General features: G+C 35.7%; 1 protein-coding gene across 1 annotated transcript in view; it reads left to right on the forward strand.

Moving 5' to 3' along the window:
• ENTREP2 (endosomal transmembrane epsin interactor 2) overlaps positions 1-13102 on the forward strand; it is a gene marked incomplete at its 5' end in the record, with an annotated part of 130909 nt that overhangs the window by 46530 nt on the left and 71277 nt on the right. The gene's annotated exons all lie outside the window — the stretch shown is intronic.

Below are 13102 nucleotides of genomic sequence, written 5' to 3' on the forward strand. Positions count from 1 at the left end.
TTATGTATTTCTAATACACGTTACAGAAACTGGAACACTTGGAGCAAATAAAAGGTGATACTGTTTTGGTTAATTTTCAGCAGGAATAGTATATGTTCTGTTTATAATTAATACTGCTATTAATAGACCTGTAATTGATTGCCACTTAGAGTATTTCACATGCTTATAAGGTCTTATAATCAAACATTGATTAAAATGCACCAAATGATTTGATATAGTTGAGTGCTAACTCATAAGTTAACGAATTTAATTTAAAGGTCTCATTAAGAGACCTTCCCTGTTATTAAATAAATAAATGAAATTTGGTGCTTCCTCATTATATGTTTAGGCATTTAAAATACTAAAGTTGAAATACATGAAAACTTTATCTTTTTTCACTGTATGTGTACCATTTGAGTGCCATGAGCAGCATGATATGTGAATGTGATTGTACTGAGGTAACTGGGTGTGCATTTATGATGTAGAGATTATGCATGTGCTGTGCTGAATCTGTGGACTTGTGTGATATAATCAGACTTCATGAGGATTTCTCTGTAGAAGACTTTCTATCCCAAAACTAAGGGTTAGCACTTCTTTTCGTGTACTCTTATGTCTGTTACTGCATGAATTTTCCTGTGTGTCAATGCATGAATTCACTTTGTAGCTGTCACTCTCACAAGCACTTCTCTATATAAGCCTTATTTCAGGGGTAATATTATTGCATTACTGTAATGTCTAGTTTAATGTCTAAGTAATGGCTAGTTTGTCTGATAAGCTACATGGATGTAGAACATGATTGAAAACTACTTTTAACATGTAATGTGCTTAATTCATGCAGAAATAAACTTTTAAAAACTTGCAGTATACATTTATAAATGGAAAAACGTTCAGTGTGATTTGGGTGCAATTTAGGTTTATAAAACAGATTTTCATTCAACACACAGAAAAGTAGTACTTTGTGTTTAGAGCACGGATTCCATTTTCTCTTAGTACAGTGTAAGACTGCAATTGAAAGAGAAGAAGGAACTTGTAATATTTTAGCAAGTGTTTGTTTGTTTTTTTTTTTAGTTCCCCGCTGTCAGTTCCTACTCATTCAAGTATGCAGAATTCTTTTTGAGTTAATTCTCAAGTCATGTTATCTATATGTTGTTTTTCATCTGAGGTGTTGAGAGGAATACTTCTTGAAATGGTTTGTAGCTGAACATAAACTTTGTTCTTTTCCACTTTATTCTTCTTATTCAAACATGTATGCTATAGTGGCATGATTTGTGTTCCTATCAATAAATCTTTATTGTTATTGTTCCTCTGAAAAAGTGTTTTATTTTGGCGATGCTTCTGAATATTTTGATATTTTGTAATGCCAGAGTATATAATGAGAAAAACCTGCGAAAGGTTGATGTAATAGACATTCAAGCATTTGAATCCATAATTTATTAAGAAGTTCATTATAAATCTACTTTAGGGACTCAATAAATTCAGGGTGATGACTTACCCATGTAAATGCCTATTAGATACAAGGGTCGTGCCTTTTTTTTTTATTAATTGCTCGAAGAGAGGCACTTCATAACCCCTCTATTACGGTTGCCCACATGAAGATCATACTTAAAGTGTAAATAGTGAAATATGTAAAATATTGAAGACAGAGAAGTTTAGAACAGTTCTATTTTAATTGTGAAATAGTTTGAAAAACACATTATTTATATTTATTTTATTTGAAGTCACAAAGGTGATGATTTGACAATAATAAAAATGGTCTAATATATTTTACCAACAAAAACCTTTTTAAAGTTTTATTTTTCTAACAAAAACTTTTTAAACAGCAGAGATGTTAGAGCACTGCCCAAAGCAGGAGGAAGTAAAAGAACATGAATGTAAACACAGCTCCATGTTTGTGTTTAACAAAAGGCAGACATAGCCCTTCGAAGTTGTACCGTTTTCATGTTGGAGTATATCCTTAGAGCACCGCCAAATTATGGGCAACAGCAGAAGCAGATTAATATTTGAGTATAGCACTTCTGGTAATGGCATTCTGTTAGTAATGTAAATAGTAATGTGCTTGCACCAACTTCAGGGATGATTTACCAGTGCCGTTATGTATCCTAATATTTATGAACAGTAGAAAAATGTTGTGCCTTTGAGGTTGTGTTACATAAACTATCTAGATGATATTTTTCTTCTACCTGCACTTAGTCTTGGAGAACTGCAGTATTCATTATGTGTAGAATACAGATATGTACTGTGCCTTCTTAGCCATTTTTACAATTCTCTCTATCTTTTAGAAAGTGATAGCATATGGTTTAGCAATTTAAATAGAAGAACTAATGAATCATAAATGTTGATGAATGTGTGTATTTGAATAAAGATAACGATCATACTGCAGATGATGATGTGAAATCTTAAATTTCTGAAAAAAAGTATTGTTGCTTAGTAGATATGCTGAAAACTTCAGTATGATTTGAATTAATAGATACTCGTGAAATATGCTATATTTTTCAGTAATTTATTGATGTATTTTTTTTTAAATGAAAATAATAGTGAATGTAGAAGTGCTTAGTCTTTCCCAATTTTTCTAGACAGAGTATTGGTCTGTGTTTCTCCTTGTACTTAACTGACATGCCGAAAATTACACTGCAGAGAATTCTTTTTAACCAATTATGTGCATGGAGGGGGAAAAAAAAAAAGCGTATTACAAATTACTAGCTGCTGTTCTTTGTCTGCAAAACAATTTTCAGCTGCATTATGTATTCTGCTGTGAGATTCATGTAGTCACTTAATAATGAAAAGTAATTTGTGCTTCGTATATGCGTGCTAATGGAGCTTCAATTAATCTATTAGCACAAAGTAATATTAGATTCAAATCAATGTTATTAAAGTGGTGAGATGACTGTGTTAATAAGGATGTATTAGCATTGGCAGGTAAATATTGCCTTTGAAAAAGTGTGCATAAGCAATGTAGCAACATGTTTCAAAAAGGAAAAGAATACATGCATTTTTCCTTAAAAATCTGGACAGTGTGTCCAGATCAATGAGTTAACCCCTTTGAACATGACAAGCAACGTGCATTAAAAACGGTTTAAAATTTACCGCAATCTGTGAATATTTTTCTTTCTTTTTGGTACACTAGTAGCATTTTGTCTGAGCATACCATTACTCTTTAATAGTGACTATTATGCTGTTTCCAAATATGAGAAACTTATGAGTGTCAATTACAGTTAGCAAGAGGAAGAAACAGTGACTAAAAGGCAATATACCGTTTCATTTGGTTCATGTTGATCTCATGAGTCTGGTTACTTAGTTATTTCAGTTGCTACAGTATTATTGGAGGAGTACATGACATACAGATTCAGATTTTTAAATTTCTTGATAGATTGTTTACTGTTGGAGTGTAATGAGTGCAAATTGATTACATGATGACATTGGAACCACATCTTGCTTATAATTTTTTTCATCAAATTTCGTAGTATTCAAATCTCTTAAAGGATTTCACTGAGTAAAAATTCTTCAAACATCTACTGATGTTTGATGTTTACTGCATCTTCTTCCGTTTCTTATTTGAGAAGCACAGGTTTTGTGTGTTGGCTCTGATAAGTGGTGGTAGTGATTTGACTTTTGCCCTCTGGCACAACAGACTTGTGAGAGACTCGTGAGAAGGGTATAGCCTCTGCTGTCCTTGAAAATAATTTTTTATAGATATGTACATTTCAATTCCCGTATTGGATTTCATTTAAGGTTTTCCATGATCCAAAGTTCTGGACCTGGAGATCTATTGAAGAAATGGTGATTAACTTAGTATCTCATACTACAACTAAGAAAAGTGAATAGTGAATATAAATGTTTTCTTGGGCATCTTTTTCTTTTTTTAATCCACTGTCAACATCTGCTTAGACAGATGTCAGGGAGATGTTTAGGATGAAGTTTGGTGCGAAGTATAAATAACGCATGGAAGACAGTTGCAGAAAAAAGGGCTATTTAAAAATGAAGGAATATAAAGCTAGACTGTGGAGAATTCCTATTTATAAATTATAGCCAAACAAAAAAGTCTGTCATCTAGTAAAATTATCGCTTGTTAAATTCATTTGGCATGCCAATCTAAACTGCACTGCAGTGCTCTGTAGACACTGAACTATATTTATGTATCAGATCTCCAAGAGAAGCCATTCATTTTTCAGCGGTTATCGATTCTTCTTTAATCATTTAATTACTGATCTTTTCCTTTAGTGTCAATAAAAATGTTTTTAGGAATTCTATAGAGCTCTGATAAGACAGGTTTTCACCACTGTTGTCTTCTGCTTCTCTTTCCATAGCAATGGATTTAGCTTTATTTTTGATTAATATTTGAAAATGTAGATAAGACTGCTTCTGTGATTCGCTTGTGCAAAGTCATATGCTTTTGCTGTTTATTTAGTTTTTGACATTTTAATGCGCGATTTCACAGTTACTTGTGGAATTATCTTACAAGGCTTGCTTTAGGCCAGCTGAACATACACATGGATGGCGGGAATCATTTCTCGTTCTGTAACTTGATCAGCTTTTCTATTTCACTGAATTGTCTATAAAAATACAAAAATGGATACGTCAGTTTTCAAAGTGATATAAAGTAGTAAAGACTCTTTGTTTTTTACTGGTCTTCTATATAGATTGGAAGTAAATACCAATTCACATAGGTTTCCTATTTATTTTCAGATATTTCTTTGGAGAAAAAAAGAGGACCAAATACTGAAAAGATGTTTCATTTGCTCTATATTTAGGATAAAAAAAATACTGCTTTTTAGGATAAAAAAAAAATAATCTTGCTTTGTCTGACTAATAAAAACAAAGAAAAATAAATTATTTGTTCCTACTAGGCAGTAGATGAAATAATTGTTGCAAATCTTGTTATCACTAATTCCCATGTAATAAATGTCAAAGCAGTTGCTGAGAATGTCTGTCATACAGTAATAAGCAGTTATATATCCTTTGTATTTTAGAAGCAGGCAGGTCTATGTCTAATCTTCTCTTGTGTTGCTATTTTCTAGTGTATTTTCAGCACTGAATTGAGTGTTCAAACTGAAAACCCAAATTTATATTTCATGTTCTATATCAATTTAATTGAAAATTCTATTTACATATCCTTGTGTTCATCCAAAAATATTTCCATTATCAAAGTTGAATGAATCCATGTTTTTGTCATCATATCTCCCTTTTTTTGCCATAAGAGATTTTGTCCATTTGCCTGATTTTATTTCTTCAGTATATTTAAATCAAATTTGCATACAGAATTATACACACATACTTCTGACAGTAGAAATGCATATTGAGGTTGAAACGTAAAAACAGGAAAAATAAAGGTTGAAATGTAGAAGTGTAAAAGCAGGTTATTTAAAAAACAAGGTTGGCTAAGACATATGTCAGTGCTTTGTGGATTCTTTAGTTACCTAAATCATTGCTGTTTTGTTAGTTTTTTAGTGCTTGATCTTCCTCTGGTGAAACAACCTGTTCCCTGGCAGTGAAGTTGCATCCATATATTCCTTGCAATTGATCTGTCTTTATTATCCAGAAGGAATCTCTCTTATAGGGCGTTCTGTCAGTCCTTCTCCGGACTGTAGTTTGAGAAACTTGTGCCTTAGCCAGCCAAATACTTGGATTCTTATTCAGATATCTTCTCAACAACCATTTAATTTCAAACCTTATTTCTGCCTTTTGAACTTTTAAATTAGGTAAATAAGGGAAAAACTACCTGCTAATTTGCAAGCATAGTGCTTAAAGGTGTCAGGATTATTTTTTTTTAAACTACTTTTGCATTGCTTATATGTGTTCAAAATTAATTTTGGTACCAGGTACCTACTTTCATATATAGTTGACATTTGAAACATGACTTACTGACTTAGGACTGTTTGATTCCTGTTGGACTGTGGAAAGTTGTTTTCATGTATCTGTGATTTTTCTACTTGACTTCAGAAACCTGAAATAGAGCACTGTCAATTCTGATGCTTGAGGAAGGAAAATGTGATCCCAGATTCTGTGCTGGAGAGGAAAAAGGGGTCCGTTATCTGAAGGAAGGAAGGGACCTCCTGATATGTTAAGAGGCAGAATGAAAAATATAAAAATAAAAATGGTTATTTAAAAAGGCAAAACAAAACTCCTGAACTAGGAATCATGATCAGATCTGACTGGATTTTTTTTGATTTATTTATTTTTTTTTCTCAAGAAGAGACTTGGTTTTGGCAGCTGGAATAATAATAAATAGATGATCTCTGTAGTGAAGAGACTATTTTTAGCATAAATGGATCAGGACTGTGGGAGAAAAAACAAGTAAACATAAATGCGCACACTTGGGAGAGTTGCAGAGCCTAAAGGCATCTATCACCTTGTATGCCATTGTTGCCATTGACAGCTTGTGTAATGTTGAAATGGAGAATATCACCCTGCTTATCCCTTGTTCACTCTCTGCAATATAATTTTGGCATGTATATTCTTCAGGTTTGTTAGTCAGGATGTTTATTAGGAGCCATGCTATTAGACAAATGCTCATCTTTGAGACTGAGGTATTAGTTTAAAGGTTAACAAGACTTTGTGTAAAAACATTACGCCTTAAGTTACGGAGTTTTGAGAAGTTCCGATACACTGGGATAGGGTTGAATACTGACTATTGCTTGCTTATAAGTATCGGTTTCTTATGTCTGTTTCTTTATTCCTGTGGGTTTAGACAAGAGGAGATGTAGTCTTTGTATATTCACTCACTATAAATCCCTTTTATTTTAAGTTTTCTTTGGCAGTCTTGAGAACTGTTAACAAGATTCTGCAAGAACAACATAGAAAGTGGATCGGCATCTTCAGACACGTTTTCCTGCGGAGGTCATGTACCTTTTATCCTAGATGTCTAAACTCATACAAATGTTAAGTGAAGTATTGTAATTAGTGCTTAGAGGGGATTATCTGACAGTGTTGTAACCTTCACCTAGTGAAAACTAAAAATTGTGCTCTGAAAGCAACTTTTTCATGTTTGACTCCCTCCCTCCACCTGTCACTGGAAAACCATTATAACTTTTAGAGCCATAAAGTGAACCTTATGAAGGCATTGTAATGATTGATGACTATTGAAGTTAAATACTACGAAATCTCTAAGAAAAACGTGTTCTCCAGTTCACGTGTGCAACAATTGTATGCTTCCCTAGAAGTACTAGTTTTTTCAAGTTAAAATTTGTGCAGCTCTTGCAACTTCTAATAGCTCTTCAACATCATGTCTTTGAATTAGTGGCACACTGTTTTTGTCTCTCTATTAGTAAGTTTTTTTTTTGTTGTTTCCTCTTGGAAGGTTCAAGGCATCAGATTTTAATAGGCACTTCTCAGCAAGTAGATTTCAAAGGTATTTGTAAAAGATGCTAGATGTGTGTAATTTTAGATATGCGCATGCCCCTCCATGTGCCACAGTAACACTCATCAACCTCATCAACACTCATCAACTTCATCAACCACACTTGCAAGATCCAACTTTAACATTGCTATTGGCAATCAGTCTGTGGAAATTGCTAACATAGCGTTTTATTTCCTGTGCATTAACACAATACATAAATGGTGTTTTCCCTAAAACTTTAAGAATATTAATAGTACTGTTGGGCTTAATTTTATTCTTAAGTTAAAGTGCTAAATCTTCTGTATGCAATTTTGGGCTGTACCATGGCCTTGCTGTTTCCATGCAGGGATCAAAAATTGGGAGATTCTTCCTGGGAGATGTGTTCCTTGTGTGTCCCTAGTTCATGAACAGCTTTGCTAGGCTGCAAATCAGTGCTTCTTGGAGAACGGAGGAAGGGAGGAACACAGTCATCAAAGTTTGCAATTGGTGTGTGTATAAAGTGGCTACATTAATGTCCCAAATTGCTTTTTGCACGTAGATTAGCATGAATATTTAGATCTTTAACAGTGTTGTCTTACCCCTTGCTGGTTTTTTGTTTGTGTTGTCCCTCCCTCCACCCCAAGCCTGGAAATTTCTCCTTCTCTACTAGATGGAAATAACTGAGAGGATAATTGTGGCCTGGGAGAGAAAGAAACAAAAATTTAGATGAAAACAGAGGAAGTGAATCAAAGATGCCTTTATAAAGGGGAGGAGAAAAGGTGTCACAGTGAAGCATCTATTTAGACTGCTCATTCTGTGTCCCCTTTCACTGCTTCCCACTTCATACAGCTCCTCCTTGCGTGTGTCTGTCTGTCTGGGTCTGTGTCACACCTGTTTGATGGGGGCTGTTGGTGGGCCCAGCTGCCACCAGCTGTCACCCCTGTCAGAATCTGGGCTCTGTTGAGCATCCATCTGCTAATTAGCTACCCCCGGTGGTAAAATTTTGAAAGACCCCTAACAGCTTTGCCTGGAGAGCAGACAAAGCCTGCTGGGGCATAACACTTGACTGTTCTAAACAAGCACATCTTAATTACCCTTAAGCAGGCCCTTCTGCTCCCATTGCGTCATGCTGCCATGGCAGCAGTTAATGCTAGCACAGCGCCATGCGAGTGGGGACTGTCACAGCTCCAGAATCATTGCTGCTGCTTAAACGAAGGGTACGGTATGGGTGTTACATTTGCCTCTCTTCAGTCCATCAGTAATTCCCCTGTTCTCACAAGCTTTCTAAATATATCTGCTAATGATTCTTCCATCTCATTTGCTCCTTCTTTTAGAAATACAGGCTGCATCCCATCTGGTCCTGGAGTTTTGGCAGCCTCTGCACATTTTAATTCCTTCAACTCTTTCTTGGCATGAATCTTATTTCCTTCAGTATTTCTTCTTCCTCCTTGGGAAATTAATCTCTGCTTCTGACATCTGCCTCACTTCCTTTGTAAGCACGGAAGGAACTATATTATTATTATTACTACTATTATTATTATTAGGCTGTCTCTTATCTGTCTTTCAGTAAAGTTCTCAGTTCAGTCACTATAAGTTTGCAGCCTCCTTTAATGTTTGCTTTTTGTTTATAAATTAGAAATGTCACAATATTTACCTTTGCTTCTTAAGTAACTTTCCTTCCAGTAATTTTTCCACATTTTAGATATATTAATTCCTTTCCTGTTCTTAATTTTACTGCATGTAGCTTCTCACTGTGCAGTCATAAGGAAAGAATTAACTACTCTGAAACCCTAAAAGTCCATTATAACTGAGTCTTTTAGGCACGACTATGATTAAATGCATTTCAGAAGATGAATAAGAAGTGCTTGTTTTAGCCATATCAACACAAGAAAATGTGGGTTATTTCATAGACTAGATACAGGTGTGGAAATGTTAACAGGCTAAAAAATGAGTACTGGAAAGCTGGTTAAGGGAAAAAGCAGTAGTCTTTATTTTGATCCCTTTTCAGGTGATGTGTTCGGCCATCAGCCCAGCATGTTCGTTAATAGTGTTGTCATATTTGTTCTTACAGAGCAGTGGAATTGAAAAAATCTGTCTGTTGACATATTTATGTTTCCATTTCAGTTGAAGATGAATTGGGAGAATGCATTAGCTGGCATTTTTAATGAAAATTCAGCCCATTGGAGTAGTTCAGTGGCTTTATTCTGTTTGCGGAGACCTGTAGTTTAGAGCACTGCAGCACAGTGACCACAGCATATACGTGGTTTTGAGTATACTTCTACATGCAGAGGTAAATGTATCAGGTTACTGCTTGCCCCCATCTCCCTCTCTCCTCCCCCCCAACTTGTTTTGCCATATGATTTCCAAAATAAAAAGCTCTAATATCTACTACTACAATTAAATAGATGTATATAAAGGTAAGCTATATACTCATTTTGCATTTTTTCTGTAATCTGTATAGTTTTATCAGCGTTTTTGTATATCTAGGGTTTTGCTTTTTAATAAATGAGTGACAGCTATCAGGAGTCAGTAGGAAAATGTTCTTGTAGTACTGGAAATGTTCATGTAGTACTGGAAAAGCTGGATATACAGGAAAGGTGTAATAGCCTCTCCTCCTCCTTCTGTTGTTCTCCCTACCCTGATCAATTTCTACGTAGATGTGGACAGAATGGAGGAGCAGAAACTTTCTCATGTAGAGAGGTGGAGAAATAAATATCTGTAAATATGTGTATTTCTATGTACACATACACAGACGCTCCCATAGAGATACACAAGCATGTCTGGAGCACGTGATACTGTCGGGACGGTGAGGGAGGGGAGAGGAAGACTGAATTGTTGTTAATAGGGCCCAGTGAGCAACTGCGGAGCACTGCTGCCGGTACAAACAGTTGTCCTGTAATCACTGCTGGAGCTGCTTCTCTCCATTAGGGCCTGGAGAGCTGAGGATGTTGCTTAGAGCTTACTTTGGCAAGGTGAGAAAAACCCCTGTGTTGAGCAGGGCCCGCCTTGGGTCTGGAGAACAGAAGCAGTCTTTGCCAGAGAGAAGTGAGAAATGATCCTGTACCCACTGCAAGCTCCCTGGGAAAGGGAGCCAGGGAGGGAGAGCCAGCAATGCGGTGCTGCTTTGCAGTTCTTCTGTGTGCAAATTGTCTGGCTGAACAGCCCTTCTGTCCTGGGCAGCAGCGATGAATTGGACTGTTCTCCACAACTGGTGAATGGAAATAGGTTGGTCGTGTCGTGCTCCACAGGCATTCGCCAAGGCTGTTCACAATAACGCTTCAGGCTTGTTCCTGCTCTGGCCAGGGAGAGGGTGGGCAATGGTTTGAATGAAATTTTTGGGCCAGTTTGAATGGACTGCTTGAGTAAGAATCACAGCAGCATTTTCTTCCATCAGTTTATGCAACAGTAATGTAAAAAATTCAATTTGTGATACTAACCTAGGAACAGAAAACTAATTTGATGTTTGTTTCATCCATGCATATAAAGGCAAAACTAGTGTTGCTCATCCTCTAATTTAGATAAATGGAATAAAGAAATGTTTCTATGGTATCACTGGAGCTGTTTAGCTGGGCAGCATGGAAGGTATTTGTGAAACTGTAGAGTTACAACAAGGTTTCTTGTTTTCCATTTGAAGCACAGCAGTTAGAATTAATTACTTGTGGAGATTGGTAATCAAAACCATTTTACACTTATTCTTTCATTCTTGGGGCATTTAAATAAAGACTGATTTTTAAGGACTGTTTATCAGGATAGTTTTAGTGCTGGAAAGCAGTAAGAGAACAAAATAGAAAGCAGGAAGTGGAAAAAAAAAACAACACACAACAAAACACATGAAAATATTCATGTGTTGAAATATATACATGAAAAAGTACCTGTTTTTTTTTTTCAGAATCATGCAGTATTTTAATACTAAAGTAGTGTTGGAAGCAAATACCTATTTGCGTTTTAATTCAGAAGTTTTTATCTGGTGTACTAGTGTATGTTCTTTTTGGCATATGCTTAAACTAATAGTCAGATCTTGTAATGTTGAATAGTCACATGTACATGACAGATGACCAATATACTTCTGCAGATTTTGATTAAATATTTTATTAATTAATGAGACATTTTCAGACATAAATAGTCATTTCTCAGGGAAATACTTGGCATAATTTTGAACACGTACTCCTTTCTTCCTTTCCTCCTTCCCTAGTCCCTCTTTTATTCTAACTCCCATATTCTTTCCCTGAAATTTTCATTTATTCCTTCTTTGGAAGTCGTCTTATTGGGAAGAGAATGAAGTCATGCATTTAAAATATGAAGTAGCTGAGCAACATCTATAGATAAAATCTCAGACAAATACAGAATTCTTACTGAAGGCACTATGTGCGTTTTCCAATTAGAATCGGTTTGGATTGCTACTTGACAGGTTTTAGGGTGTGTTTAGTTTGTGGGTTGGAATTAGATGCCTAGATCCTGGAGGCGTTATGCTCCTGCGCTAAGTCAGAAGATGGTGGGTTGTCCCAAATGCCGCCTTTTTGATTACAGGTTCTTCCTTGGGTACGCTAGTTGACTTCTGAGTCTCCTTAAAACACAGATGGCAGTAAAAAAAAAAAAAAAAAAAAAAAAGATTCTGGGATTTGGGACAGATTTTGCCCCCTTCCTTGTGTGCTGTAAAAAATTTTGGGGCTTTTGGGGCAGAGCTACAACCAAAACTGATAACATGGCCTCAGTGCAGCATTAGCAAGTGTGGCCTTACTGCACCAAAGTTAGTATAAAGCTGACAAACCCCGTGAGCGTATCAGTGGGCAGTGGTTCCTGTGGTGTTCAGTGCAGTGCCTTTGGGTTCTTGTTCTAAATTTGGGTGGAAAATGGTAGTGTTGTGCCACAGAACACCCCCCCACCTCATCCCACGCCCCACCCCCAAATAAATAAATAAATAAATAAAAACACCACAAAGGACTCAGAAAAATAGTTGGAAGAGAATAAGGCAATATGAATATTAAATCTGTTTTGATATCCTCACTTTTTCAAATACATTAGTTTGCAAGACTCTCGAGTTGGTTGAACCTTGGTCCATGTCACTGAGCAGTAGGTTCCTTTCAGAATAAACCACAGGTTTTGCCTCCAAGGTTGCATCTTTTATAAAGGCAGAGAATTGCTGCACTGATGTAGTGGGGTCATCTACTGAATCCTTCATACTATATAGACAAATACATGGGAAAACATCTGCACTTAGAGAGGGCACCAAGACTGTGAGGCTTGTTTTGTGCCTGAATAATGGTAGAGTGAACTTTGCAGTCTAGCTTCTTGTCTTGAAAATAGGCTTCTCAGCCAGAAACTAGTGTCTGTGGTTATTTGTCTGTATGAGTTCTTATGGCAGTTCATTACATTGTAATAATAAAGCTGCTTAAGAGATACTTATTATCATTAAAAGCCTTTAAAGCTGAAAGTTTAGTTTAAGATTAAAATGTTGCTTTGTACATTAGAAAAAAACTCAAGTGCATATCTACCAAGTTTTGGAGTGAGTCTTTTATAATAATGAAGAAAGGACAAGAACATGTCCTTGAAATTCTATTTAACATTGTTTTCTGTATATGTACTTCAGGTTTTTTCTTGCTCGGGTGTCTTAGCCTCTTAAAATGAAAGAAATATAATTCAGAAGAAAAGTGAATATGTAAAATGCTTTGACAGTACTCAACGCCCCCAGTCCTGATACAAATTTAATCACATTTATTGCTGTGGAAACATTGTTTCTTTATACATTTGTTTTATTATATATGTATTTAATATATACTTGGCAATTTTAACAAATTAGATTTTTTTTTTGAT

The sequence above is a fragment of the Netta rufina genome, assembly GCF_964035555.1.
Source record: "Netta rufina genome assembly, chromosome: 11".
In the NCBI taxonomy this organism is placed as follows: Eukaryota; Metazoa; Chordata; class Aves; order Anseriformes; family Anatidae; genus Netta; species Netta rufina.